The sequence below is a fragment of the Hemicordylus capensis genome, chromosome 1, assembly GCF_027244095.1.
Source record: "Hemicordylus capensis ecotype Gifberg chromosome 1, rHemCap1.1.pri, whole genome shotgun sequence".
NCBI classification, from domain to species: domain Eukaryota; kingdom Metazoa; phylum Chordata; class Lepidosauria; order Squamata; family Cordylidae; genus Hemicordylus; species Hemicordylus capensis.
In genome coordinates, this window is record NC_069657.1 from 369,932,000 (window position 1) to 369,957,611 (window position 25,612).

Here is a 25,612-nt window from a genome sequence, read left to right on the forward strand (position 1 = left end):
CTACAGCAGAGGAAAGGGCAACAAAGTACTGAGATGGCATGCAGTATGAAATACAGGCCTCCAGCACTAGTTATAACTATGGAAACCCTTTCAATGTTACCCTAGCCACATGGAAGCTGTTTTACTTTCAGAGGCTCCTGCATCACCAAGGGGCGGAGAGACTGATTGTATGTGCTTTCCCCAGGAAATTGGCACTCCCCTTCCACTGGGATGCTAATTCTGTGGTTGAGATCATGCCAAATTGATTAGGTCATGAAACATTACCCAGCTACAAAAGAGATGTTTATAGAAAAGTGTCTCCCTTGTAGCTAGGTTCTATTTAAAAGGCTCCTGTGCACTGTTGGATAAGATCTTCCATGAAGCTCTGAAGAGAAAGTTGTAATGTCCATCCCAGTCTAACAGAGGGATACCCTAAGAATTCAGAAGATATGATCCAGGGTGCAGATAATAGCACAGAGCATTGTATTCTTGACTTCCCTGAGCTGTAGGAAGTCCAGGACAGCTTGACAGAAAGGAAAGAGAAAGCACTGGATATATGATATATCTGTAATACCTGTTTTATTTACAAATGTATAGATTGTGGGTAGCAACTAGGAAGATGGGCAGGCACTGCAAGTCCCACAACAACATCAGTCACCAAAAGCTACAATAGCACCCTAGAACCCAAAAATCCAAAATGATTCCTTTTCAGTTCTTTTGGCCCACAAACTATATACAGACTGGAGCACATTAGTTTCTTAGCTTGCTCTCACCATTTGGTGGGTAAACTGTCTATCCAAATTGCCAAGGCGATGTGCTGCCCTGCTCACCCATTAATTAACATTCATTATTAACAGCATACCCATGTCAATGCTCAGGGCAGGCTTAAAAGCACAGTATGATCCATAATAGTATTATGCCATCCAGTCAGCTGCTGTAAGTTGCAAAGAGGAGGACTGTGTACTTTGGTAAATGTCGGAATTCCGTTCCGCAATTCCCAACCCCCACCACAAGGAGGCAGCCATTCCTGGGGCAACCACTCCAGGTTGGAGGGGTGGGTGGGGGCTCTTTAAAAGCTACCCAGCACTGGTGTAGGGAAAGCTGGATGGCCATGGCGCTCCTTAGGAGCATGCAGGGGGTGGGCAGAAAAGCTCGTCATTGGCATGGGGTGGCTGGGAACTGCAGGGATACCTGGGAAATGTAATTCCTCCCAAGGGTCTTCAATTTAAAGAAGCTCAGAAGGGACTACACCCCCCAGACGTCCCTGTGGTTCCCAGCTGCCCTGCACCAGTGCTGGGCAGCTTTTAAAGAGTCACCCCCCCACCTGGGGCAGTTGCCCTGTGAGCGGCTGCCTCCTTGTGGTGGGGGCAGGAATTCCCAAATGGAATTCTGATATTTACTGACGTGCAGTCCTAGCAAACTGCCTTGCAGGTCCATGTCTGACTACTAGTACTACATGTTTATTTTGTGTCCTTATCTTGGATGCTGTGCAAACCATATAGATGAAACCATCTCTACCAGTAGGACTTACCATTTAAATCAGAAAGCAGGAGAAGAGTGTGAAGGGAAGACAAGAAACAGCAAGGAGAGCATAGTGAAGGCACAAAGACAGACAAGGTGATTCAAGAAATGTTCCAAAGAGGACAATATTGAGGTCACATTTCAAGGAAGGTAGCAGGGAGGGAACTTAGTAGCTGGAGAATAGGAATCTATTCCAGGAGTATGGAACAGCTTGACTTAAAGTACAAACACAGGAAAGGAAAGGAAAGCTTTCTTGCAAACTGCCTGTTTTATAACCATGATTATTACAAGGTCTTACAAGGGTATAAAAGTTTTCCCTCATAACACACCCTTTTTGCCTCTTGCTAGTGGTGGTGGGGGTTCTGTCATAAAGGCCAAACCAAGAGACTCCATCATGCCTTTCTCTCTCCTTTACTCTTTTCCTGGGTAACAGCTCTTCAAACATACTTCTCAGACAAGTAAGGAAGATGTTATTGTTCTTTACAGGTTGTTACAAATAAACGATATGGTCAGGGTAGCCAAGTTACTTCACTTGGCTTTCCCCTTTTCTTCCTCCAGTACTTGCACTTTCCCATTTTCTGGTTAACTGTTCTTCACCCCCTTTTTCTCCTTTACCTTCCCTTTTTCTTCTGAAGGCCACATAAAGGGCCAGTCACCCAAGATTAAGGACAAGTACCTGCACAGACTTGCTTTCAATGACCCTTTGGCCCTAGCTCAGCTTGAGCTGGGCCCCATTCCTCTCTTATCAGAATAGCACCCCTTTGGTTGGGCTCTACTGACAGGCTGCCATCTCCCTCACTCTAGCCTCAAAGCCCTCTAGCAGAATAACCAAGTTTTTCCATCTGCTTCTCTGCCACATTCCTCTTTCCACTCCCCTTTTATCTGCCATTCCCCACAGCTGTGAGAAACCTTATCTGTTCGCTGACCTCTGGAGGCCACATATCGACCAGGATGTTTTCCGGACTACGAGATTTGCAACGGTTAAAGTGTTGCAAAGTGCAGTGGAATTAGGCAGCGGTTTGTAACTATGAGCGCAGTGGCTTTGATGCAGTTTTCTATGCAACATGACAGGATTTTGGCCATCCGTATTGCCCGCAGGAGGTGTCCATATTCCACTTGGATCGCATTCATTGCCCCCTCCTCCTCTTCCCTTTTCAGCCAATAGGGTCACGGAGGGGGTGGGGAACTGCTGATGTGAGGAACTCTTTTTTTTAAAAAAATCTCAGTGCTTTTGTGCAAAGGTGTAACAACTTTCTCCTTTGTGCATGCAGAAGCACTAAACATGTGGGCCATGAGACTAATGGGATCAAAGTCAAGGATGAAAGAAATGAAACTGAGCAGAAATAATTAGATATCTTTGTAAAAAGAAAAAAATTGGCTTTACATATCAGATTCCAGAGACAATAAGGTCGTGGAGGGGGTGGGGAACTGCTAACATGCTGAAATATTTTTTTTTTAAAAACCCTTGGTGCTTCTGTGCAAAGATGCAATAATTTTCTCTTTTGTGCAAGCAGAAGCACCAAACACGTAGGGCATGAAACCAATGGGATCAAAAGTCAAGGACAAATGTGGAAATGAAACAAAAAAAAACACCAGCTTTACCTATCAAATTCCACTTCTCCACTGGATAATCTTGGTTGAAACCGTTTTGCATATACAGTTGCCCAACAATTAACTGAATTTAGGGGGAGTGTTCTGTGAGAGTTCTAAACTCTATTCTCTCTGACGATTAGGTTTTTAGTCGAGCCTACAGACATTAACAAGCCTTCTCTGTATTGCTGTTTGAATCTCCCACGGATTCTTTAGGAGGTAGCTGAATGGTTTTTGGAGGTAGAGCCAGTATGAAGGGATTGAAGCAATTTAGGGCGCGATTTGAACGCAGAGACATATAGAGCTAACATATGTCTTGCCTGAGAGATCTTCCCCTTTATTGTATTGATATTACAATACTATAAATGGTACTGAAGTGTACTTAATAATGTATATTAGGATACATTTGAGACATATATCTGAGGTACACCTAAAACTACATATCTGTTTTTGAGCTCTGATTAGTATGACCAATTTTTATTTAGATTCCTGTACCTGTTATTTATAACATTGGAACTCATGTGGAAGAGAACTGTACAGCACCTTGCTGGTGAAGTCTGCTGCTGTGGTTCCTATTGTAAACTGGTTATCCGGTTGGATAGAACAAGGAATTTAAAATTCTTTGAATTCATTTTCAGTTTGGCTAGAGTCATGGATGACCTTTGATCATTTTAGATTGTTTCAGCCCACCAACTTAACATATAAGTTAATATATTATATCTCTCATTTAATGTTGATGGGACGGAAAAGGCTAGAAGATCCATGATTTGTTTAAGAAATTTCCTTTTGTTGAGTTTTGGAGAACAACACATTACAAAACATACTTTATCAAACATGTATGTTACAAGATTCAGTTATCCCACTTATTGAAAGTTTCAATAAATTTTATTTCTTATTATTACTTTTACAGGTCTTAATTCAGAAGTAGGACAAAATTAGAGCAAGGGAACTTATATTTCCCTCCCTATAGAATACAGAATCTTATCAATAATACTTAATATCATTTTTTGTGTCTGTGATGCTCAAATCACAGAGTATTGGAGATGTCTTGCCCTGTGTTCGAAATAATTGTATCATATCTACTTTATACATCATAGGGTTGGCTCTCTCCTCTTCAAACCGTTTGATTGTGGGATGATCAATCACGCTGGGACAGACCTTTTCTTTTTTAATTTCCCCTTGTGGGGTTCAAGATTCTTTACTGATTGCTACTGATGTCTGATGCCTAGTTTAGGACCCTTTAGATTCAACTAACACTATTGTATTTTTCCTTCATTTTGGTTTTGAAGGATAAGACTTTGTATGTAAACTTGTTTGGTCATGTTGGAGTCTCAGAGATGTAACCTTTCTGTTTCCACTTATAATACTAATAAAAGCATTTAAAAAACAAACAAACAAATTCCAGAGACAAATGTGACCGAAACTTAAGGACAAAGGCAGAAATGAAAAACCAAGAGGCGACACTATATTAAGAAAAATATATTGTGTGACTTTACATATCAACAGATCCTTGATCTGCCGAATGAGCCAGGAAATCCACAGTGTGAATGTGTAAAAAAAAAAAAAAAGTCTTAATGAAAAACATGAGTGATCAAAATCAAAAGCCGAAAGCAGATGAGAAATGCGTTGCACCATTGTGGGTTGCACGCTTGCACAAGAACTTGTGCTAGGGGGGAAATTCAACATTAAGCGGCAACATTATTTCAGGAATGGACAGAAAGGGGCTGTAAAAATCAGCAAATCCAAGTGAACCATCCACACCACAATGCATCAAACACGGGGCAAGCCTCCATACAATGGAAAAACACAGCACTTTCCTGAAACAGTTTACAATGTTATAGGGCCAAAGTGCATCACTAAAACCCGAATCAAGGCATTGGAAATATGGACGGCACCCTGGTGACAGCACAGCGACTGCGATGCCACATGAGGAATATGGAGGGGTTCTTAATGGACACGTTGTGAAACTATTGCAATGTGTAATCTGGAAAATGCCCAGCTGTGCCTGTTCTCACTCCAGATCACTTCATTCTTCCTGACTTCCTATCCCTCAGTGTGTCAGAGTGGACTGTGTCCAGTCACAACCACACAGCCAACTGTTTAGAATGCTTCCCCCTCCCCCCCACACACAAATCTGTGATAGTATTTAATTTAGCACACCAATAATTGTGCTAGAATCAGATTTGAGTGCACTGGAAACTGTCAGGTTACCAAATGTTAATTTACTGCTTCCTTAATGAAAAGGCAATCTTTCAACATTGGACATTGAATGAAACAGGAAATATGACAAGTCATAGGTTTTTCAATTTATTGGACTAATTTAAAACACGATGGCATTAAATATTTGACAGCTAAGCTGTTGTTGGGAACCTGTTCAGAGTTACTGTAATTAATTTACCTGCTGCTCAGGGTGTAAACTATGTTTACTAGTGCCAATAAGTGGACCAGTGAAATGAGAAGGGAGCATTAGGAGGGGCAACCATGTTTATTTTGCTTGAAGACTATCAAAATTACAAGTACCTCTGCTAATTTATATATTTAATAAAAATAATTCAAATGTAAAACCCATTTCATGCAACCTTTTAGCATTAAAAGGTATGATCCATTACCTGTCAACTGATCAATTTAATACTATTTGTATTTGTAATATTCTTGAGTGTGCATTTTCACAGAAGCTAATCCCACTTGAAGTTTAGTACTGCAGTATCAAACTAGAAGGCAACCTCACACTGACATTGTAACTGGACAGACACTGGAATTCACTACAGACCTGTGAGTATCTAGATCAGGGCTGCACAGTTTTAGTTCTCTGCCTGTTGTTGGACAACAACTCATATCATCCCTGATCATTGGCCATGTGGCTGGGGATGATGGGAGTTGTAATCCAACAACAGTTAGAGAGCTGACGTTGTGCAGCCCTGATCAGGGCTGGCTCAGAGGACTTTGCTGCCCCAAGCAGCTGTGTTATCCAAGATGTTCAGCATGAAGCAGGGTCACAACTTTCAGATTGTATATAACCTCACAAGTATTTTTCAACATATTATCACCCCTAAGCAATTGCCTGTAACTGCTCAGAACACGTACATGGATGGTGGGGGAGAAAGGGAAAGAGAGAAAGCTTCTCCTGAGAAGGAAAATTGTGGTGTCTGAAGTGGTCCGGTGTGTCCTCTTGCAGAACTGGTTTCCAAACTTTTATTATTTCTTTAGTAAGTAGAAAGTGCTGGGGAATTATCTGAAAATGGTACAGCTGGTTCTGCTGATGCCTCACATCACTTTAAAAAGAAGTTACTATTTTATCCTCTAAAGATATTTAAAGACAGGCACATCTGTGAACCCTCCTTGTCCATTCTCATATTAACACATAAATTATCTTCCAAAGAGTGCAGTAAGGTCTGCAGTAACCTTATCATTTACATCCCAAAGTTCACTCTTACATTTATTTGTAGTTAAATTTCATGAAATCATCCCAAGGTGGTTTAAAAATGTTAAAAAAAACGAAGTTCATAAATATTTATTACAACAGCAAATACCAGCAATAACAACAAACCACCATAAACCACACTGGAAGGTTCATGGTGGCCCTTTGCAGTGGCCACACAATGAATGCACCACTGCCTATTGGCTCCATGCCAGCCACACCCCTCTGTGGCTGTCAGAAGCATGTTGACACAGGGGCTGTGGCTGATGTTGGGCATGGAAACATCACTGCATGGTGTCTCCTAGCTGATGAGGCAAGCACTCTGTTCACCAGTTGGGTGCTACCTTTCTCTCCCTCATGAGAGAAAGGTAGCAGCCAACAGGCAAACCAAGCACTTGCATCACTGGCTAGGAGAGACCAACTGGAGTGCTTCTGTGCCCAACGCTGGCCACATCACCTGCATCAATGTGTTTCTGACATCAGCACAGGGGGTGTGACCAGCATTGGGCATGGAAGCACCACCCATCTCCATCTTGCAGCCAGCAAGCACTTCGTTTTCCAGCTGGAAGTTGGGGGTGGTGAGAGGGACCCCGGGAGGCCCCCAGATGTCATTGGGCTGTGGACATTTGTCACCCCTTGTTCAATGGTGGTTATGTCACTAGCAGCATTAACAGGAGGAGAGCATGATACTCTGAGTGAAAATTAACAACTGTAGGGGTACACCAGAGACAACAGAACTCGTAACGGGATGTGTGTATGTGTGCATGCATGTGTACAGACACACCCACCCACAAGTCTATGAGCAGGTAATAGCTTCCTTGAGCAAAAAACAACTCCTCTTCTGACACATCTCTGTCTATAAGGAATGCCTTGAAAAGCTGCAAATAACAGAATTTTGTAAGGCTGAATTTTTTATTATATTAACTGAATATCTGGTTTAGTCTAGTAACACTGCAATTCTGAACACGTTTTCTTTGAAGCAAGTTGCACTGAAATCCAGGGGGAGTTGCTTCCAAGCAAATATGTTTAGGATCAGATTGTAAGGTTAACAAACAATTTTCAGAGAGTCTACTGAGCTGTGATAAATATGAGAGGGCACTGAAGGGAAAACATGGAAGAGGTAGTGAGTTAACTGAAGGGACAAAGCATTCTCTGGCTACCATAAATGAGCAATGAAGTGAGGGCGGGCGGGGGGGAGGTCAGAGTTCCATGGTAGAACATGCTTGACATGAAGAAGATCCCTGGTTCAACCTCTGGTATCTTCAGCTAAAGGATCAGGTAGCAGATGATGGGAAAGCCTCTGCCTGGGACCTTAGAGAGCCGCTGTCAGTCAGAGCAGACAGTTCTGGGCTGGACAGATCATTGGTCTGACTCAGTACTCAGAAGCTGTGTGCGTGCTGTATATGAACAATATTCATAACCACAGCTGGATATGAACAATACAAGAGTCAGTAAAGGAAAATAATAAATAACTTTTTGAATTAATACACAGTACTAGAGATAATGTATGTATGTATGTATGTATGTATGTATTGCATTTGTATACCTCCCAAAACACAAGTCTCTGGGTGGTTTACAACAAAACAATAAAAGCAACAGTTAAAAAGATTAAAACATACAACAATAAAAATTTAAAATGTTAAAACTATTAAAAACACAATTAAAACAATATCTAATTAAAAGCCTGGGTGAACAAATGCGTCTTGACTGCCTTTTAAAAAGTTGTAAGAGATGGAGAGGCTCTTATTTCAGCAGGAAGTGTGTTCCAAAGCCTCGGGGCAGCAATGAAGAAGGCCCATCCCTGAGTAGCCACCAGATGAGCTGATGGCAACTGCAGACGAACCTCTCCAGATGATCTCAATGGGCGGTATGGTTCATAGTGAAGAAGGCGTTCTCTGAAATATGCAGTTTAATTTGCCCACAAATCGATTATCACCAAATTGGAGGCAATTCATGAATTTGACCTTGAATCAAATCACCCCTAAAATGGAGAGCCTGATTTGAGGTCGAATAGAATCAGCCTCGATTCAACACAAATTAATCTGAGCAATTTGCATTGCAGGCACCATTTTGTGTCCATGTATTTCAATTGCTGATTGGTTTTCTAGCACTGGCTTCCAATTGGCTTAAGATCTCCTTGCTTCTTGGTTGGCTTGTTATCATTCAAATCAAGTGTTGGCATGAGCAACTATACTCCCATTGGCTGGGGGGTGGCCACAGAAGCGAGTTTCAAAATTTAAGGGTCTGCTTGGAGACAGAGACACAAAGAGCCATTTGTGCCTCAGGAGAGAGGGATCCGATAGAGACTGCAGCAGCATTGAGAGGAAAGGTGAGACTGGTGGTGGTAGTGATCTGGGCCTGCCTGGCTCAGTGAGTGGAGAAAGAGACAGAGGCTTATTTGACTCTCTCTTATTTTTTCTTTTAATCCTTTTAATTTGCAGTGCTGCCAGCAACTGCTTTTATTTTATTTTATTTTAAAAAAACAGCTACCCCAGTGGCTTGAACTGGGTGCCGCTTGGAATTTATTTCCTTGTGTGGTTGTTCTCTCTCTCTCTCTCTCTCTCTCTCTCTCTCTCTCTCTCTCATTGCTTGTATCCAGCCCTCTTTAATAACTGGGGTGCTGTGATTTTTCTTGTTCTATTTTTCTTTAAATTGTACCAGCAGGCCCCAAGCTTTAACTGAGTGCTGCTTGGAATCTTGTTCCTTCTTTCCTGGTTGGTTTGTTCTCATTGCTTGCAGCCAGCCCCACAGTGGCTTTAATAACTGGGGTGCTGTACTTTTATTTTATTTTGCAGCCCTGCTGCAACCTTTACTGCTGCTGTGTGCTGCCTGGTGGATTAATTTTTGGGTTTTGTAGGCTGATGTGCAGTGCCCAGCCTGCCAGGCTCCCTCTGTTTACCATTTTAAGAGTTGTTGTTGTTTTTAATGTGTGGGTGCCTAACTGATGCCCACCTGCCCACACCTTAGCTGTTAAGTCCGGGTGTCTGCTCAGTCCAAGAGTGCCTCTGAGAGCAACACCTGGCAGACTCCAGTCGAAGACACCAGAATCCCCCAGCTGAAGGAGCCAGAGAGGTGAGACACCACACACACCGCTTGCTCACCTTATAGAAAAGTTCTTTAAACAGGGCCTAGTTGGGGGAAGGGAGGAATTAGGTACTTGTAGGACAAGAGGGTAGACTTGGGCTAGACAGGCCATAGTAATCCCCTGCCCCCGTTCCCTTCCCTTAGAAGAACTTGCCCCATTGTTGCTCGGTCCACTAAAAAAGAAAAAAAGGGAGGGGGAATGACAGCAACCACCCAAATAAAGCCTGCTTCTTTATTTGGGGGGATATAATTTTTCTAGATTCTTTGTGTGCACTACAGTGCTATAGATAGCTCTGTGTGTGGCACACAGAGCATAAATAGACCACCCCTGTCTCCACATTCCATTAAATATGCCTCTTCTCTCTGCCCCCACCCTCCCAATCAGAGTTAGGGCTGAAATAATAAAACAAAAAACCCCAAGATGTCTGGTTGGGTGTGAGTTAGAGTCAGGAGCAGATTGCCAGGCAGAGGGAGGGGTGATGCTGCTGGTTATCATGGCCAATGGCGAGAGGGGCTGACTCTCCAAATTGTCCCCAAATTGTCCCTTGCACAGGCTCACCTTTCCAGAGGAGCCTGGTCCCAGAGCACAGCTACCTGTGGCAGCTGAGGTAGAAGCGGGTGTGGGTTCTCCTGTCAGGGAAGAAGCTCTTCCCATGGCAGTGGAGGAAGAGATGTCTTTGGCTGCTAGCCCAACCAGATTGCTCTGTCCATCCTCCCCAATCTCCACTCGCAGTGTGACATACACACGCCATCTGAGACTGAGGATGAGCAAGTGGAAATCATTCCTGTTGTTCCTGGACCTTCTCAGCCCCAGACGTAGGGCGGTGGTGGTGGTGGTGGCTCCCAGAATGAACCAGCAGGCCCAGTATCATTTCTTTTGTGGGTTGGGTGGTAGGTAGCACCTAGGGTGCTAGGGTCGTAGGATTGCACCTAGGGTGCCAATTGCCCTACCACCCATCCCTACCACCCATCCCACTTTAGTGTCCCCAGGACGTAACCACAGGGAACAATTGGATGATTCGGGTTCCCCATTGTTCCCTATGGGCAAATCATGATTTATTTATTTTTTGCAAATTTTTAATTTGATTCATTGAGCCAGCCAGCAGTGGCTGGCTGTTTCAACAAATTGATTTAAGTTTTTGTGATTCAATTCAAGGTTGAATCGAATCGCAAAAAACCTAATTTGTGCATATCTCTAGACAGTACTACTTTACGTATTCCATAGACAATCTATAGACATTATAATAATGAGGTTTACTAGACCAAATTTCGTTTCTAGATAGAACAACCATAGCACAGGTAAGAGTGGAACAGCCTTGCTGATACAGTGTGAGAAGGGATGACGTTGGTGTTTTTGATAGATACACCATTCTAAATGTTTAGGACTGAGGTGTAAAACATATTTAAAGTGTTGGTTTTGGGATCACTAGGAAAAAGACCATCCATGGGCTTCCTTAACCAGCTAACAGCAAAGAAAAAGTAGGGCACATAAACTGAGAATTCACCCAAGGTGGTGACTCATGCAAGCAAGTAAAGCTATGTGTCATATTCTGTTTGCAAAATGTCACTATCCAACATTTGGTGGTGAAACAGCATATAGGTTACCCTCGTTATATAGGTTAACCTCACAGGGGTTCCGTTTCCACCAATTCCTGTGGATAACGAAACCATGAATAAAGAGACCTTAACCGTATGGGGATTAGCGAGGTGGGGTTTTGTTCCTTAAGAAAGAGTTTAAAAAGCAAGGAGGGGGCAGAAATAAGGGTAGAAAATCATAGCACCTTGTTCTCCAGGAATGCCCCCCAAATTCTCCAATTCCTATTATTTATTTATTTATTTATTTACACACACAGTCAGACAGGTGTTATTGACTATTTTGTTTTATCCAGACATCGAGTCCTTCCCAAGGACCTGGGATGGCTGAATTTTATTGTCAGTGTTGTTGCTGTTGTTATAGATATTGTCGCAGAATATAGGCTGTTCCCAGTAAAGTTGCTTTTTGTAATTGGCTGATGGTGATTTCTGTGGCCCCTATGGTGTTGAGGTGCTCTTCAAGGTCTTTTGGGATTGCACCTAGGGTGCCAATTGCCACTGGGATTATTTTGGTCTTCTTCTGCCACAGCCTTTCAATTTCAGTTTGTAGATCTTTGTATTTTGTGATTTTTTCTATTTCTTTTTCTTCTATTCTGCTATCCCCTGGTATTGCTAGGTCGATTATTTTGACTTGTTTTTCTTTCTTCTCAACTACAGTTATATCTGGTGTATTGTGTGGCAGATGTTTGTCTGTTTGTAGTCAGAAGTCCCATCATATTTTTACGTCTTCATTTTCTACAACTTTTTCAATTTTTCAGCATTCAAACTTGCAGCATTCCTCTTCCACCTGAGCTGCGAGGGAGGTATAGCCTATCTACATCACTGCGGGGGTGCAGAGCATGATTGGTGGTCATGATTTTCCTGGTCTTACGATCTAGCTTCTCTAGCTCTGCCTGGGTCCAGTCTATTATTCCTGCAGTGTATATCATCAATCATCATCATCATCATCATCATCATTTATTACAAAAAGAGCTACAGAATGGCTCTGTGCTTCAAAATTGTGACCGGAAATGACATCAGAAGTCATTTCCAGCCACTCAAAGACTGTGGATAGGAGAAAATTGCCTATATTTCATGCCATGGATAAAGAAACTGGGTGTTTAAGACCCATCCATGGATACATGAAACCATGATCCATGAAACCAGGAATAACAAAGGTCTGCTGTAGAAGCCGCACAGTTCTGTATAGTAGGGCTGTCTTTTACTTGCACAAAGCTTGTTAAAGAGCTTTTCCAGACATGAGTTTACTGCATGCTTCTTCATGCATCCGCAGTAGTTACTCATGGACTCTCACATACAGTCCACATGCTTGCATCACCTTCTGTAAATTCTAGTGCTTCCTTGTAGCATGTTTTCACACTTTGGCCATACAAAAAGCATGGTCCTTGTGCTATTTTCACAGCACCACATGCAACACTTGCAAATCCATGCCTTTTCATTATGACTTCTCCGAATATGCAGGTAGCACCCCCTCAGGTCTAGTAGCATGATGGTCACCAGGTGATGCAAAGTAGGCAGATTCAGGCTCACTCACCGGTCAATTCCAAAGTTGTGATGTAGCAGCACCCTCAAAGCACACATGGAGCTGCAGATCAGGGATATAACCAGGAGGCAGACAATGGGGTAAGGTGATAGGTTCCAAAGGCAAGGAAAGATGGCTGAGGACAGGGAACTAGAGAGGCTTTCTAAAGAGATCTAGGGAACCAGCAAGGATTGTGACAGAAGTGGCAGTTTATATGGCTTGGAAGGGCCATGCCCTTTACTGCCTGATTCAGGCATACTCTACTCATGAAGTATCTTCACTGCAGATTCACTTCTCCTCTCAAGGAGACCCATGGAGGGTAAGCGTCTAGCAGCTGTTCTGGCATTCCTCCTCCTTTGATGCAGCTCTTCCCAAGCACAGCAGCATCTTCTCTTCCAAAGAAGGGCTTGGGGGTGAGTCTGGAGGTTCAAGGGTAACCAAAGGTTGCCCCTTGGGGGATGCTGGAACTGATTTTACTTTGGGCTCAGATTGGGTCTCAGTTTTTGGAGGCAGCAAGTGTCCTTCAGGAACAGTAGGCTCAGAAATCTCTGCTGGAGGACAGGAGGTGGGCACTGGCATGGGACCTCCAAGGTTGGAGGGTTCTGGTGGACAGAGTTCCAAGGAGCCAACCACTGAGGTAGCTCCTCCCTCGTCCTCAGAGTTACTCGACTCAGGGTCCAAGTCTGGACACTACTTTCAAGTACTAATGAAAAGAGATGTTGCTCAGTTGGATGGCAATGAAAAAATAGCACAGGGGCCATATTCAGCATGTGGCCAGAACACCAAAACTCATTAGGAGGGAGCACAAGAATCTACAGAACATGATGCAAACATGTGGACTGTACATCTGAAAAAGTCCTAAACTGAGGGGAAATCAATATAGCTGGATGGGAGGAAAGGCGAAGACCAATTAGGGAGGGGACATTAGAAAAGACCATGCAGGATCCAGGAAGACACAGGGCAGAGTAAGCCATAGGAAACAGGAAAATGAAAGCAGGTTCAAAATATAGCCAAGGAACTCTAAGCAGGAGCTATTGACCAGACTGTTTGTGCCTTTTCCATTTATAGGGACTCCTGTGAGGCTGCAGGTAAGGAAAGCAGGGAAGTGCAGGTGGCCTCAGAAGATGAGAAGCTCTTCTTGACACACACAGATATCTTTCCTAGTGAACAATGTTATTTTTTGTAGAGTGACAAATCCTTGTAATATTATGCATTGTGGTCAAGTCTCTCCCATTTCATTATGCTTATTTCATGAGAATGTTATACTAGAATAAACATTCTGAATTAAGCTGTCTATTCTCTGCTTTTCTTTTTCTGAACAACACCTATCCATTTTGAGCACCAGTGATTAACTGATATGGACAAGAAGCTGCAAAATAATTATAAGAATGCAATGTGTAAGTCAAGGAGTCTGTGTGTCTCTTCAACAACAACAACGGTGTGAACTGTGGAGTATTTCCTGTTTACTGTACATCATAAAGCCTTGCTCAAAAACTGTATGGCTACCACCACTGTGCTTAGCTCAAACCCCAGCTCTATCAGCCTCTTTTACTAATACTATTAAAAAGAAATCACAAGCATTAAATTTAACACAGCAGAAATATGTCTGGGATAGAGCTAGATGAAGCCTGCAAACAAGCAAGACCTGTGCAGAGATCCGGAATAACTCGTCAATTGTCTTTCCCTCAGCAAAACTGCTGGATGTTGAGAGCACTATAACAGGCACACTCAGATCTTTGAGGGGGGAGTAAATGGACATTTCCAGAAACTTATCCACCACTTTATGTAGATGGACTGATAGCAATCTCACACTTCAACAAGCACATTATTGGGCATATTATAGACAGCATCAGTAATGAATAAACAGCAATCAGAATAAATTAAAAAAATATGAATGTACTATGCCACACAAGCAACACAAACTTGAATCTAACATTAGCAGTTCCCGTTCTCCAAGAATCTAATTTTTTAACAAATAGCCTTGATTGAGATTATCTCTCTTTGTTTTCAGGGGCAAAAGGAGGTGAAAATAAAGCTGCCTTAAATACATCACCAACTCTGAAGTGGTATTAATATAGAAGATTGTAATTATGGCACAGCACCAGCAATCACTAGAACTGCTGCAGTATCAACCTTACAACCTTGTCTTCCCTCATTCAATCATGCACTATAGGTTTTCATGGAGTTTTCCATTAACATTTTATATCACTAGCACTCTGCTAAAATGTGCAGATACAGCAATTGCCAATTAAAAAATTAAGGTGCTATTTTTATATGTAAGCTGTGGTACTGGATGTGTAGGCATGCACGTACAGACAAAGCAATGGTTCATTTTTTAAAGTTATATGTGGTTTTTTTCCTAAGGGAAGATAATGCAATTGTTATTGTATCATTGATCATTCACTTAGAGGGTATAATGTGACACTGAACCCCATGCATCTGGTATATAATCATATGTAAGTTTAATATTAAAGAACCATTAAATATATCAGATACTTTTCAACACACAACCTAACAGCAGGACTGTTTGATAGATTTTTCTGGCTGGAAACAAAGGGCTGTATCAGAAAACAACAGCACAAGCACAAATTATGTTTAAGATTACATAGTAGTGAGGCAAAGCTGTGAGGGTATAACAGTCTTACACACTGGAATAATGGGAGCTGCAACGCCTATGTTTGTAGAGAAGAGAAAATCACGTGGCTAGTTTAACATACTGTGTTAAACTCAGTGCTGATGAACTTGATTTTTATTCTCTAAACAGGAGCCATGGGCGGGGGGCTCAATCTGGATCAGGATCATGGCATGGAAGTGGGCAGCTTTAACTCTTTACCTTCAGCACTGTACCAATCTTTCAAACATCAACAGAAGCCAATGGTAGCTTCCCTCCTAGGGCAAATAGCAGCCACAGGGATCTGATCTGGATTGGGACAATAGTGGGGTAAAAGGCTACAATCTCCCCTCCATATGTGATCCTAACTCAGGTACCTCCTGTGGCTGCTATCTAGAGAGTTTTTAAAAAAGCATGTCCTCAACATAACATGTAGTTTGGCCCTAAAACAATGTTTGACACAAACGGCTGATTGTTCTCATAGGACACTTCTGTGAGATAAGAGAATTCCACGATGGAATTTTCCCACAGAAAATGAGATTATAATGGATGTGTCTCCACTTACTTTTTTCGTCCAAGGAGCAGGAAGAACTAGGTTTTACATTTATCAGTAACTGCCCCACATCTGTTTTATCTGAATTTAATTACCCTTTTCAAGCACTGCACAGTTATAGCTTTCCCAGTGGTTTTGCCCATTTATTCTTCTTCTGAAATGATAGATACATGAGTATCTCACATTCCTTTGCTCAGATGAGGTAGACAGAGAAGCTCTATGCTGATATTTGATCAAATATGTAGGAATGGAGCTGGCGGAGAACATTATCAACCCTGCCCACCCTGCCTCTCAGGATGCCCAATGTCCACCTTTTGAGACATCAGGTCAGATGTGTAGGCACTCTCATGCTGCACATAAATGTCTGATGGCCCCTTTTCCTTTTCAATTTGTCTGCAAGAATGGGTACTTTGAAGCAAACAAGGGAAACTGAATGCTTCCACTACCAGAAATGACCCTTGATAGTTGCTTTAACACACACCAGTGTTCTGGATCCATGTTTATTCCACAGACATGTACTTGGAACCTTGCAGAGTTGGAAGAGAAAGTGGGGTGTGGATGGGGCAGGAGAAAAGTTAAGCATTCCTTTCCTCTTGACATCTTCTCTGCTTCAAAAGCATCTACTCTTAGGTGCTTTGCAAAGAAAGGAGAAAGAGCCATCAGGGCTTCATCGCACATTGCTACAGTGTAATATGCAGCTTGTGCCACAGTGCTTAATTCTTCAATACACAATCATTAATTATACAGTAAAGAAGAGAGGAGAAATACCTTCTGAAAAGAAATCCTCCAGTAATGATGTGCAAATTTTTCATTAGTTTCCTAAAAGCTGTGCTCTGACCTAAATATTTTAAAACACTATAAACATGTTGTTTCCAAACATTTGAGAGGAACAGTTAAGTCAGTTAACTGTTAAATGGTAAAAGAAACTACCAGTAATTTGATCTTACTTTTTAAAGTGTTCAAAAGCAATCCTCTCCAGGGCCCATAATCTAATCTGGCTGTTTAACTTCTCTGAGTGAATCAGTCTCTTGTAGATGATGGACCTAAGAATCATGATATTAATAAATTTATTTTTTTCTTAACTGGATTAATTACAATGCACCGAGATGCAAGTAAAATCTTTAGTATGTATTTAAATGAAGGAGAAATTATTTGTCTTTAGATCCAAAGGGAATGCTTATGTGTGTGGTATGATGTCATAATCCAACAAAAATTAAAAGAATGGAGTATTCATTTAAATGAGACAGCTTCTTTTTGGTGGTGGTGGTGGTGGTGGTGGAGATTGATTCCTTTTCTCCTTGATTGGATAGGCAGAGAAATTGAAAAGTAGAACACGATCAGAAGGTGATGAGGGGAAGTCAGACGTTTCCAAGCTAAACACCCACAGAGATGTTATGGGCCATTTCACATGACTGCAGGCAAGTTAATAAGTCAGGAACATGTCAGGGAATATCAGGAACTGAGAATGCATGCTCCCAACTGGTGTGACATCTGAACCCACCCAAATCCAGTTCCTGGGCTGGATTCCCGAGATTCACCTAACATTCAGTTGAAGGTTACAAGTAGACAGCAAATGGATGCATTTCAGGAATGCTATATGGGAACCACACCTGGGCAGATTCAAATGTTATGCCTCTGAGTAGAACCACTCTAGGTTCTGGATATTTCTCCAACATGTTCCCAACTTACTGATTTGCTCGTGGTCATGTGTAGCCACTTTATATGTGTTGTGGATGGACCACTACAATCTCTTATTGTTTTGTAAATAACTGAGCATGTTATGCAGTATCTAATATGGCAAAGTGACCTAACTTCAAAAAAGACATTTTCCATCATCCTAACTTGAGCAAGGTTATTAGAAGTGGTGTTGGATAGGGCTTCCTTCTGAGAGTTTGGGACTTCTGTGTTATATGCACCAACTTCATGCTCAACTCCTAAGAACCATTCCACATGCTCTCTTGGCTAGAATAAAACTTCTGTGGTGAACATAGCAAATGTGCATGCTGCTCCCCGCTTCTTAAATAAGGCAACATATGTGCTGGTTGCTCTGCATCCATATTACTGAGACTCCATTTCCATGATCCTTCCCCTTTCATTAGCAGAGGTAGGGGAATTTCACAAGTCAATGCGACATGTGCCTACACCAATTTGCAGAGCGTTTGGTACACAAAATGATTTTTACATGCAGTAGGGAGGAGTATGAACATTGGTTCTGACTATTACAGATCAATATTCCTTTGGTCAGACACTTTTATGAACCAGTCTAGGAGTCTAATTCCTTTAACTGCTACTTCTCCAAGGATCAAGAAAGCATCTTCTTCTTTCTTGCCTTCTACTACTCAGTTATTTGAGATCCCAACATGTTTTATGCATAGTAACCTAATTTAATCTGAATGAACATTTCTTGGCAAATTAATTGGTATTTTATTTTGGCACCCATTATGCTTGGCTTGTTCATAACGCTATATGAGGTCTTTAAAATATAATATTAATTATATCAAAAATACACTATTTCCATAAAGGTATGTAATTAATTCTAGAAATTGATGCAAACCATATGCTTAAAGAGGGATGTTTAATCAAAGAACTGTATGAGTCCAAATTATTAACAGCACTGTGACATTAAAATATTCCAAATTTCCCTTACAAGTAATTAGCAGTACTCTATCCATTTCATTAATTATGTTTCCTGGTTTCAAGCCTGTATCATTCAAAGCACCATGGAGGCCTGGACAAAGCCACACACATCATAGTGAAAAGCACGCCTCCCAACTATTTAGCTTTAAAGTACCCGTGAAAGAATTGTGCAGAGATGAATCTCAGTATATTTGACTTAAAAACTTTGAATGTCTGAGGCTATATTTTCTCAGTCTGAAATTAACAGCTAGTTTCTGATGCACATGGCTAATTTCATTTTCAAGTCCAGATTGTTCATCCCATTTCTCTTCCAACTACTGCTGGTTATTACCCCCATCCCTCACCAGAAAAATCTGAATTTTACAACAATTGCAGAAACACAAATAATTTTCTTCACAGCTGTGGGTTTGTGCATCTTTTGAAACTGAATGTGGATTTTATATTTTGAAAATACATTTCAGATTAGGATAGGCACAATTAAGATGGACTGATCATACTATTTCAATCGGGTTTGTTAGGATCAAAGACCAGCCAAAAGAACAAATATACATAAATGTGGAGAAGTTACAATAATTCACCCACATGACCAAAAATTAAACCCATAGGCCATGGACAAAGAACTATGAAGAGAGTGTCATAAATTCAAATACCCCCCTTTACACAGGGATTTTCAAATTCTGCCTAATATTTCCTCCTCCAGCACTCACCACAGAATGAGTTTGTTTGTTCCGATAAGTCCTAAATAGCAATTTATCCACTAAAGTAAGGAGCAATCTTCAGAGAGCTTGCTTAGGAGGGTCTGTGCAAGATGCAAATCTGTGACTCCACTTGTATGCGGAGTCTTTTCAATCATAGCTAGTACCTTTTCCTCTTCAAACTAGTACTGACAATTGATGTATGTGAGTGTGGGGTTATTGAGCTTACAGAACTATACCAATTTAGAGCCTGTAAATAACAAAAAATGGTTTTTGATTTGTAGATATAGGAAGTTAAAATAATCAGCAATGCCGTAAATGTTACAAGGAAGCCAAATATATATTTAGTCAGCCCCAAGTTAAAATTCAGAATCCAAATATTCACATTTGGAACCATATGACAGGATCTGTGTCAGATTCTGACCACGACCACCACCCCAGAAAAGGATGCTTCTGGAGGCAGAAGTTTGGTTCAGAACTCTGTGGGCCATTTGGAACAGTACTTGAACTGCCTACTGACATGTGTGAGGAGTGTACAGACATGGAAATCTCTCATCTGGAGTGCTGGTACCTAATCACGTGGGGGGGGGGGATGAGTTTGTCCAAATCACCTTTGAACTAATAGTTTTTAAAAGTATCTAAACTATGCATTAAGAGCCAGCTTAGGTGAACTTCTGCCACCTGATATGATTAGGTTCGCATGCATTGAATGCAGGGAGAAGTGCATGCCTCCATGCCTAAGGAGCCAGAATCAGGTCTGGGGAACTGGGAATTCATGCTACTTGCAGATTTGGGATCAGCCAATGGGAGGTTAAGCTTTGAAGTTATTCTCCTTTTTCTGTTAACTACCAAAATAGATAGGAAAGGATATTACTACTACTACTATGTAGTAGTATTTTGATATACCGCTTCTCAACAATGTTCTCCAAGCAGTTTACATAGAAAAAGAATAATAACTAAATATGGCTCCTTCTCCCCAAAGAGCTCACAATCTAAAAAGAAACATAAGGTAGACACCAGCAACAACCACTGGAGGGATGCTGTTCTGGGATTGGATAGGGACTTTGCTCCCTCCCCCCGGCTAAATATGAGAATCACCATAGTTGTCCCTCAGCTGTCTGGCCCACTATCTCTTTCTTTCCCCCCTTTTCTGGCCTCTTGGGTAAATGGGGTGGGTAGGTCTGGCGCCTCAGGCTTAAGGATCTATACTCTTCTCCCTCTGTCTCTGAACCTCTTGCCTTGCATCTGGGTGCAGCTCATATCTAGTTCTTATTGCTCCATAGTGTTGTGTCCCCAACTCTGCTGCGGGCTCCATACTAGCCAGGCTTTAAACTACACTTATTCTGGTGGCTCCGACCTCATTCTCGCTCTCGCTCTCTCTCACACAAACATACAACTATCATCAGCTTTCCACCCCTCACCTTCACTGGTCTGTTTTAAAGCCTTGCCACCCACAGTGGCCACAAAATCATCTTCATCAAATGCATCCTGCTACTGCTCCCTGGCCACACCTCGGCTTGTTTGCTCTTCTTCCGCACCCTGTGTGCTTCTCCCCCTCTAATCTCAAAGGAACAGGGCTGAAGAGGAGCCATGACACTAGCACAGCAGAGGCTGGGTCAGGCAGTCAGAGGTGAATCTAATTATGGGCAGACAGAGCAATTTATATTACTAAAGCAGCCTCCTCCCAAACACAAACACAAACTGTGCCTAGAATGAATGGCCAGCTACTTGTATTTCCAGCACATTTCTTATAGAAACACTTTCCCCCCCCCCAACTGCAAAGTAAGCTTAAAGGAGCCAAGGCAATTTTGGAAAGTATCCCAAACAGCAATATCTTGCTCAAATCATGACACAGGAGCTCCAGAACTCTCCTGCCTGATTTGGATAAATCTAATGTAAGTTTAAATTTTGCATAATGTTGTAAAAAAATTAAAAACAATCAACCACATTCAGCAAGGAAGATGCATCCTGATCTGTCTAGATTCTGGCCCCAATCCTCCTCCTCCTTTAGCTGGGCTGGTTGCGTTTGAAGCAGCTTAATTGCAACTATTGCATATTATCAATATAGGTGGCCCACATTATTCACAGGGATTCCATTCTTGCCTATAGGCACGGATACAGAAACCACAAATAAGGAAACCTTACCCCTATTGGAATCTAGGGATTAGGTTCCTACACACAAACAAAAGGCTAAAATGGAAGGGGGGAGCATAAATAAGAGAAGTAAAGTACGCTACCTTGCTCTCCAGGTCTCCAGCAATGCTGCCCCAATCCCCAATTCCTCCAATTTTAGCAAGAAAACAACAGGATTATTATGTTTTAAGGGCCACTAAATGGCTCCGCACAGCCTCCAGACTGGAAATGACACCAGAAATGACTCCGGAAATGACCCCAGAAGTCATTTCCTGTGGTTCTGAAACCACAGATTGGTGAAAATCACCCATTTTTGCATCCGCGAATATGGAAACCAGCTCTCTAGAACCTCACAGTGGATACATGAAACTGCAGTTGCTGGAACTGCGGATAACAAGGGCCACATGTACTGTGAGCCACTTTGGGGACTCCAGTCAAAAAGCAGGATAGAAACTTACTAAAGGTAAAGTGTGCTGTCAAGTCGATTTCGACTCCTGGCACCCACAGAGCCCTGTGGTTTTCTTTTGGTAGAATACAGAAGGGGTTTACCATTGCCTCCTCTCGTACAGTGTAAGATTATGCCTTTCAGCATCTTCCTATATCACTGCTGTTTGATATAGTTTGAACCGACAACCTTCTGCTTGTTAGTCAAGCATTCCCCTGCTGTGCCATTTAAGGTGACCAGAAATTTACTAAATAAATAAATAAATTTCTAAAAATGATGCCTGCTGCACAAAAAATTCCAATCATAGATATTAGCATTTGGTTCTACTGCTCACCTCTGACAAATAGAAGAGCACACTCAGCCCTCTTATCAATAGACAGATGCTTTGTTCCCTCTTCTGAATCAGGTCCTGTATGAGCAAAAGTTCAAGATTGCTCTTGTGGGCAAGAAAAATCACCTCTAGGACCTGGGGGCTCTGTGGAAAGTGTCCTCTATTGGATCAAGACTGCAAGCACACCCTCAAAAGAGGACCCGCATACACAGAGTTCTTTGTATGCATTGGCCCATGCACAGATGGTATTGAGCTATCTATATTATGATTGTAGCCTCCAAATTGCATGTATACAGCACCTCACAATTGTTGTGTAACCTGATAATCACAGTTTTGCAAGCACTATGCAGGAAGGGTCGTTTTAATCAATCCTTCCTTCACTCTGCAATCCCCTTTGGCTCCTGAAATTATGTCTCTGAGGATTGTGGGACCTTCAAGGACATATTTTCAGGAGGCATAGTGTGATGAGCTGTATCCTGTCTGTCACTCTGGGACCCTGCTAGTGAGGCGGGTCTGTTCCCAAAACTAGAGAGGTTAATTTTACTGAGAATGATGTTCTTATCTCTTCTTCTCTTCTTCAAGCTTTTGCTGCCACTACCAAGCTCTTCTTACTTAGGTTTGTGTCCTGACAACTCCTCTTAATATAGCTGAGGACTGCATGGGGAGAAAGTATAACTCACTAGACACTGAGTGAACTTTAAAATAAAACAAAGTCACGTTTATTTATGTACAAGCAGCTTAAAGGTTTCTCTCTGCCAAAGCAGGGCTTTAAACGCATAATGGTTTCTATAACAACAAGATTAAGACTTGGCTAATAGCACAGCGGGGAAATGACTTGATAAGCAAGCCAGATATTGCTGGTTCGAATCCCCCCTGGTATAACATCTATATCAGGCAGCAGAGATATAGGAAAATGCTGAAAGGCATCATCTCATACTGGGTGAGAGATGGCAATGGTAAACCGCTCCTGTATTCTACCAAAGATAAACACAGGGCTCTGTGGTCACCAGGAGTCAAATCGACTTGACAGCACACGTTATATTTTACAGTGTATATAATGATTTGAAGTATGATTTTTAAAAATTTATTTTATTTATTACATTTATATACCGCCCTTACAAAAATGGCTCAGGGCAGTTTACATCAAAATAAAAACAAAATAATTGTGGGATTTCAAAAGGCGTTGGAGGATTTTGACGTTGGTGCGGCTGGTGATTCTGTCGATGCCCTGGTGGGAACCTGGAACAGGGAACTCATCAGGGGAGTAGACATGATTGCTCCTAAGTGTCCCTTCCGACCTGCTGCAAAAATGGCCCCTTGGTATACTGAGGAGTTGCGGGGGCTGAAGCGGTTGGGTAGGTGACTAGAGCGCAAGTGGAGGAGAACTTGGTTCGAATGTGACAGGATACAGCATGTCACCCATTTGAAGAGTTATGCGGTCGTGGTGCGTGCGGCAAAAAAGAGCTTTTGGTCTGCGCGCATTGCGGCTGCAAGTTTGCGCTCAGCAGAGCTATCCCGGGTTGTGAGGAGTTTGATTTCTGCTCCTTCTACTTCAAATCAGTCCCTGGGGTCGTTCTGCTGTGATGCCTTTAATGGGTTTTTTGCAAACAAGATCTCCTGTATTTGGGCCCACTTGGACTCCACTGTTTTTGCAGGGTCTATGGAAGAGGTGTCCAGCAATCCCTCTTGCAGTATTAGATTGGATCAGTTTCAATCTGTGACTCCTGAGGATGTGGACAAGCTGCTTGGGGCGGTGAGGCCTACCACCTGTTCTCTGGATCCTTGCCCGACTTGGCTGCTTCTATCTAGCAGGGAGATTATTGGAGGTGGCCTAGTTAATATTATAAACACATCACTGAGGGAGGGTAGGGTGCCCCCTTGTTTGAAGGAGGGATTGATTGGACCACTCCTAAAGAAGCCTTCTTTGGATCCCTTAGCGATGGACAGTTACAGGCCAATCTCCAATCTCCCTTCGTTGGGCAAGGTGATTGAGAGGGTGGTGGCCAACCAGCTCCAGGCAGTCTTGGAGGAAACTGATTATCTAGATCCATTTCAAACTGGATTTAGGGCTGGCTATGGGGTTGAGACAGCCTTGGTCGGCCTGATGGATGACCTTTACCGGGGAATCAACAGAGGGAGTGTGACTCTGCTGGTTCTTCTGGATCTCTTGGCGGTGTTCGATACCATCAACCATGGTATCCTTCCGGATCGCCTGGGGGAGTTGGGGATAGGGGGCACTGCTTTGCAGTGGTTCCACTCCTATCTTTCGGGTAGATTCCAGATGGTGGAGCTTGGTGACAGTTGCTGCTCAAAACGGGAGCTGTTATATGGAGTCCCTCAGGGCTCCATTCTGTCACCAATGATTTTTAATATCTACATGAAACCGCTGGGTGAGGTCATCAGGAGATTTGGTGCTGGGTGCTATCAGTATGCCGATGACACCCAAATCTACTTCTCCTTTTCATCTTCAGGAAATGGCACTCATCCTCTAAATGCCTGCCTACAGGCTGTAATGGGCTGGAAGAGGGAGAACAAATTGAAGCTGAATCCAAGCAAGACAGAGGTGCTCATTGTGGGGGCTCAGAATCTGAGGGATGAGTTAGATCTCCCTGTGCTGGATGGGGTTACACTCCCCCAGAAGGAGCAGGTGTGCAGCTTGGGAGTACTCCTGGACCCAGGCCTCACCCTGGTATCTCAGGTAGAGGCCATGGCCAGGAGTGCTTTCTATCAGCTTCGGCTGATTCGACAGCTGTGCCCATTCCTCGGAGAGGATGACCTCAAAACAGTGGTGCATCAGCTGGTAACCTCCCGGCTTGACTACTGCAATGCGCTCTACGTGGGGCTGCCTTTGTACGTAGTCCGGAAACTTCAGTTAGTTCAGAATGCGGCAGCCAGATTGGTCTCTGGGGCAACCTGGAGAGACCATATTATGCCTGTTTTGAAACAGTTACACTGCCTGCCGATATGTTTCCGGGCAAAATACAAAGTGCTGGTTATTACCTTTAAAGCCCTGAACAGCTTAGATCCGAGTTATCTAAGAGAGTGCCTTCTTTTACATGATCCCCACCACACGTTAAGGTCATCTGAGGAGGTCCGTCTCCAGTTGCCACCAGTTTGTCTGGTGGCAACGCAGAGGCGGGCCTTCTCTGTAGCTGCTCCTGGGCTATGGAATGCACTCCCAGCAGAAATTCTTAATTTGAGATCATTGCTGTCCTTCAAGAGAGCTCTTAAAACATACTTATTTGGCCTGGCCTTCCAGAGTTTTAAATGATTAATTGTTTTAAACTGTTTTAAACTATTGCCCTGATTTTCAGGGCCTATTGCTGTTCTATTGGGTTTATTGTGTTTTGATAGTTTGATTTTAATTGTTAATTTGTTTTAATTGTTTTTTTCATGTTGTGAACCGCCCTGAGCCATTTTGGAAGGGCGGTATATAAATTTAATAGATAGATAGATAGATAAAATCAAAACTAAATCATTTAAACAATTAAAATCATTTA

At 42.4% G+C, this 25,612-nt stretch overlaps 1 protein-coding gene across 18 annotated transcripts in view; it reads right to left on the reverse strand.

Moving 5' to 3' along the window:
* Positions 1-25,612, reverse strand: part of PRKN (parkin RBR E3 ubiquitin protein ligase) — a 1,235,051-nt gene that overhangs the window by 804,911 nt on the left and 404,528 nt on the right. The window contains exon 1 of one of the 18 annotated variants that reach the window (XM_053295306.1): positions 16,819-16,862. The exons of 16 other annotated variants lie outside the window; for them this stretch is intronic. The gene's annotated coding sequence lies outside the window, so the exon portion shown is untranslated. Of the gene's footprint in view, positions 1-3,633; positions 3,666-16,818; positions 16,863-25,612 lie in introns of those variants that run through there. One more of the 18 variants, XM_053295286.1, reaches the window with a different exon arrangement.